Source organism: Elephantulus edwardii, unplaced genomic scaffold (genome assembly GCF_000299155.1).
Source record: "Elephantulus edwardii isolate Elephantulus edwardi_28Jun2011 unplaced genomic scaffold, EleEdw1.0 scaffold00322, whole genome shotgun sequence".
Classification (NCBI taxonomy): Eukaryota; Metazoa; Chordata; class Mammalia; order Macroscelidea; family Macroscelididae; genus Elephantulus; species Elephantulus edwardii.
In genome coordinates, this window is record NW_006400072.1 from 85,961 (window position 1) to 91,235 (window position 5,275).

The window sequence follows — 5,275 nt, forward strand, 5'->3', positions numbered from 1 at the left end:
ATTCTTTTGACTGCTTCCTATACAAGGTGAATATCTTTAGGTGCAGCATACCTAAATTGCAAAAATACCTGAAGAGGGAGGAGGATGTTGTTGTTGTTATTGTTGTTGTTGTTGTTGTTGTTGTTATGTGCCATGGAGTCACGTGCGACTTATAGCGACCCTACGTACAACAAGCCCTAAAACATGCTCTGTCCTGTGCTAATTGCACTGCCTCTGACACACCCATCCCGATTACCCCAGTCACTGAATCAATCCACCTCATGGAGGGTCTTCCCCTCTTGCACCGTCCCTACACCCTCCCAAGCATGAAGACCCTCTCCAAGGATCTGTCCCTCCTTACAACATGTCCAAAGTATGTCAGTCGAAATGAAGAATCTTTGCCTCCAAGGAGCAGCCTGATTTAACCCTCTCCAGGATGAATCTGTTTGTTTCCTTGGCAGTCCATGGTACATTCAATACTCTTCTCCAGCAAAACAGCTGAAAGGCATAAATTCTCCTTCTATCCTCCCTAGTCATTGTCCAATTCTCTGATGCCTAACAAGTGATTGCAAAGACCACAGCCTGTATCAGATGCACCTTAGTCTCCAGAGTGACACACCATTGCTCTTCAGTACCCTGGAGAGTTCCCTAACAGCAGCCTTTCCCACCGCAATACGTTTTTTTATTTCCTGGCTACTGGTGCCAAAATTGTTGACCGTGGAAGTAAGCAGACTAAAGTTGTTAACAATCTTAATCTCTTCACCCTCCATCCTGATGCTACCAAGTGGTCCAGTGGTGAGGAGGATAGTTAGTAAGAAAAGAAAAATAAGAAATACAGAGTATTTATGTAAGAAATACAGTAATGATAACTGATATTTCACCAGTTACATTTTTTTTTAAAAATCACACTAACTTATTTTTGTTATATTTATTTCTTCTAAAGACCTCCTGGTAAATATGGCCTCGAGTCACTGCCTGATTCAAAAGATAACCATTTCACTGTCAAGGTAAAATACTGTACTATGATATTAGTGTTCTTGCTTTGAATTTAATAGTGAATGCATTTATTTAGTCTTAAGTTTATCTATGGGCTTCTTGATAATTTATATTTCTAATGGAATATTGTTCCAAGGAAACAATTTGATTTTAAAACTACTAGCTAAATTTTTAAAGTTTTAAAATTTTATTTTGGTAAAAACTGAAGGAATACTGAAAAAGTAATATGTGCAAAAAGTATATAGTGATATGACACTGTGGTGGCCTAACAATAAAGAGTTGTGTTGCCCATCCAAAAATACAGTTTGGATCTACCAGAGGCTGCTCTGGAGTAAGATAAGTACTCCCTCTAGAATAATTTATGATCTCTGAAAATCTGCTTGGGATAAGACTTGATTCTGGCTCGACAGCATCGAACAACAACATAAATGTTGCTGTTGTTGTTAGATGTTTTTCAGTTGACTACAACTTAAAGGAGCCCTGTGACACCAGATCTCAACCTTGTATGTTCTATCTTGTACCATCCTCATGATCTCTCAATGGGTCATACTCAATCCAGCTCATGGATGGCCCTCTCTTTTGCTGACCCTTTATCTTTCCCAGCTGATATGACCTTCCAAAGAGTGGTTCTTTTGAAAATATGCCCTCAGAAAGTTTCACTATCCTTGCCTCTAAGAAGTATTGTGGTTCTTCCTTCAAGGAAGTTTTGTTTGTTCTGTGGACAGTCCAGAGAATATTAAAAATCCTTCACCAGTAACACAATTTAAAGGCATTGATTCTTCTATCATCTTTAGTCATTGTCCAACTTTGAGATGCATATGAAGCAGGTGAAAATCCCCAGCTTGGATTAAGCATATCTTCTTCTTTCAACAAGCTTCCTTGCTCTTTAGTACTTTGAAGAGGTCCTTCATTGCATGTCTCTTGATTTGTTGCTTGCTAATAACATGGAAGATGATTGTGGAGCCAAGTAAAATGAAATTGTTGGAAACTTCAACCTTTTCTCCTTCTGTCATGACCTTGTCTATTGATCCAGCAGTGAAGAGCTTTTGTTTTTTGATACTGAGTTGCCACCCGTGTTGATGACTGCAGTCTTTGATCTTCTGTACCATGTGTTTCCAAGTCTTCACTTTCTGCAGGCAAAGTTGTGTCATCTGCAATATGCGGATTGTTGATAAGTCTTCCCCTAATCCTCAATCTTTGTTCTCTTTCATATAGTCCAGCTTTTCTTACAGTTTGCTTGCATACAGATTGGATAAGTTTGGAGAAGGACTACAACCCTGCTGTTCAGCTTTAATAATTTTAAAATAAGACATATTCTTGCATTGTCTTCAGACAATTCTTCTTGGTTTATGTATATGTTTTATGCTTATAACATAAATACAGTTTAAGTGTTCTGGGATTCCCCTTTCTCTCAATGTTAGCCATAATTTATTTTAAACCACATAATCAAATGCCACTGGGAAACCGATAAAATAAAAGTAAACATCATTCTTGTATTCTCTGCTTTCAGCTAAGATGCACCTGATAGCAGCCATGATATCTCTTGGGCCTTGACCTCTTCCAAATCCAGCTTGAATTTCAAGCAGTTTCTGCTAATATAATATTCTAGCTACTTTTTATACTAGTTTACTTAGAAAATTGGAATACGTTGTTTGCCAGAACAGATTCTTCCAATTTCTAGCCATTTTAAAAATAATCTTCTCAGGGAGCAATGGTGGCGTAGTGGCAAGAAGCTGCATTGCAATCCCAGAGGCACGTGGTTCAAATCCACCAGATGCTCTGCTGCAGAAGGAGGGGCAATCTCCTCCTGTACCTGTCAGATCCAATTTGATGGTACACACACACAAAAATAATAAAAAATTAAAATTTAAAAAAGGATACTCTTTAAAAAAATCTTCTGAAATATTTTACTTTCATGTAATATAAATGGCATTTTTTACTAAAAACTGTCCTCCATGAGTGATCCTGCTGGCATTTAGAATACCTGTATAATATCTCTCTCTCCGCATCTATGTGTTGAGAGTGTGTGTATAATAAGATATATATATACCACAGGCATTTCAAATAGATATAATTTTTTGTTTGTTTGTTTGTTAAATTTTAATGAAAACTTCACAGAAACTGGATTTCCATTCATAGATTGTTGCACACTTTCCTTCCTACCCACTCCTCCTCTCAGTTCACTCTTCTCCTTGAAGAGAGAAAAAAATCTTACACTGTTATACATCCCCCTTCCCAATGTCCACTTTACTATACAGCTCTTATTCTGTACTCCTCTCATGAAAATAAACAAAACAAAAACAAACAAACAAAAAAACCAAAACCAACCAAAAACCTAATCATATTCAAATAAATATATTTTTATTCAGCATCAAGTAATTTGTGGCTCTCATTGACACTATGGACAATAGCTCTGAACCCTGTTCATCCTGACCCAATCTCACTATCTCTGACACATCTACCCCCATTACCCTGTTACTGTGTCAATCTGTCTCCTACAGAATCTTCTTGTCTTGCACTGTTCTTCTATCCTTCTAAGCATAATGTCCTTCTCCAAGGACTGGTCCCTCCTGGCAGCATACCCAAAGTATGTCAGTTGAAGAAGAGCTTCAAAATCCTTGCCTCTAAAAAAAATCCTTGCCTCTAAGGAGCAACTTGGTTTCACTGTTCTCTTAGCTTTCTGAAGCATAGCAAATAATTACAAAGACTGTGGTCTGGATTATGGGGGTGTGTGTGTGTGTGTGTGTGTGTGTGTGTGTGTGTGTGTATAAACATCTAATACATAATTTTATACACACCTCAGAGAGAAATTCAGTCAGGGTGAGCTGCCCTTCCCTCCTCTGGACCAGAAAGTCCCTGAGCCAAGGTTATCAGACCAAAGGGCCTTCTAAGACCCCAGACATGAAAAACTCTACTATAGCAATGACACGAAAGAAGCAGACTACCCTACACAAAACCAAACCAAGATGTCACCCCTCCCCCGCAGGGAAAAACCCTGATCAAAACACAGAATCAGTGGATTACCTACAGCCAGAAAGTCTGATAGAACTTCCTGACACAGAATTTAAAAGAACAATATTTCCAATGCGTAAAAGACAAACGTGAAGAATTACAGGGACTCAGCAAGCAAAAGCCAAGAGGAACATAAAAAACAATACAAGACATTGAATATCAAACAAATGAGGCCTATGAAGCTCTAGAAAAAACAAGAAACTGCAATCCAGAATATTTCAAATACTGTCAACATGTTGGAAGGACATATGAACAGAGTTGAAGAGATGGAACACACAACCAGCAAAATAGAAAATAGAATTCTCAGAGCTGATCCAAAAATTAGAATAAAAAATGAATGAACAAGAAAAAAAAAGGCTAGGAATAATGTGGGAAACCATCAAGAGAAATGACATGTACATAAGTGGAATCCCAAAACAGAAAAAAGACAAGACATCCAGAGAGTTGTGGAAATAATACTAGAAGAAAGCTTCCCAGGCATAATGCTATCACTGCATGTACCGACTACATTTCCCAGAGGTCTGTGGGGAAACGCCACCTTTGTAAACTTGGACTTTGCTGGGAGATCTGCAAGGACAGCAGAGGCAGTTCCAGGCCAGGCCTTGTGACCCAGACACACCACACCCATTTAGGCCCTCGGGCATTCGGCCCTCTAGCCAGGAAGACAATCATATTTGCCACATCTATAAGATGTATCAGCCTTCCCTAAAATACTCATGTACCATTGAGGATTAAGTTACGTGGGGAATCAAACTGGTTTCCGGCCTGAGTACGTAAGACTCACTAACTCAAACAACAGTGAGATCCTGAGCATCTCCAAAGACTGGGGAAGCTATTCCAGAAAGGGAACAACAGACTTCCTCCTTCATTATTTAGGTTCTCCTGAGGCCCTCCCCATGTGTATCAGTATGTGCTTCCTTCCTCCCCACTCAGGTGAGCGTTGGAGTGTGCACGCACCCTCTACGCATTTACTCTTGTTTCTGCCCAACCTTCTTCTGGAGCAGTGACGTCAAATCAAAAACCAGCTACCACCTCAGAAACGAAGAATTCTGCCACACCAATGGCCTGTAGAAAGCAGAGTGCTTCATTTGTCCCACCAGCACAAAGCAAGATATCAATACCCAAAGAAGACACAGTAGCAACAGATTTCCTAGAGCCAGAAAGCCTGATGGATCTTTCTGATAGTGATTTTAAAAGAACAATGATTGAATATTTTCAATAGATAAAAAAGAAAGTGGATGAAATACAGAATAGTGCTAGCAAAGATAAGGAGGAGCTGAAAAAAAAT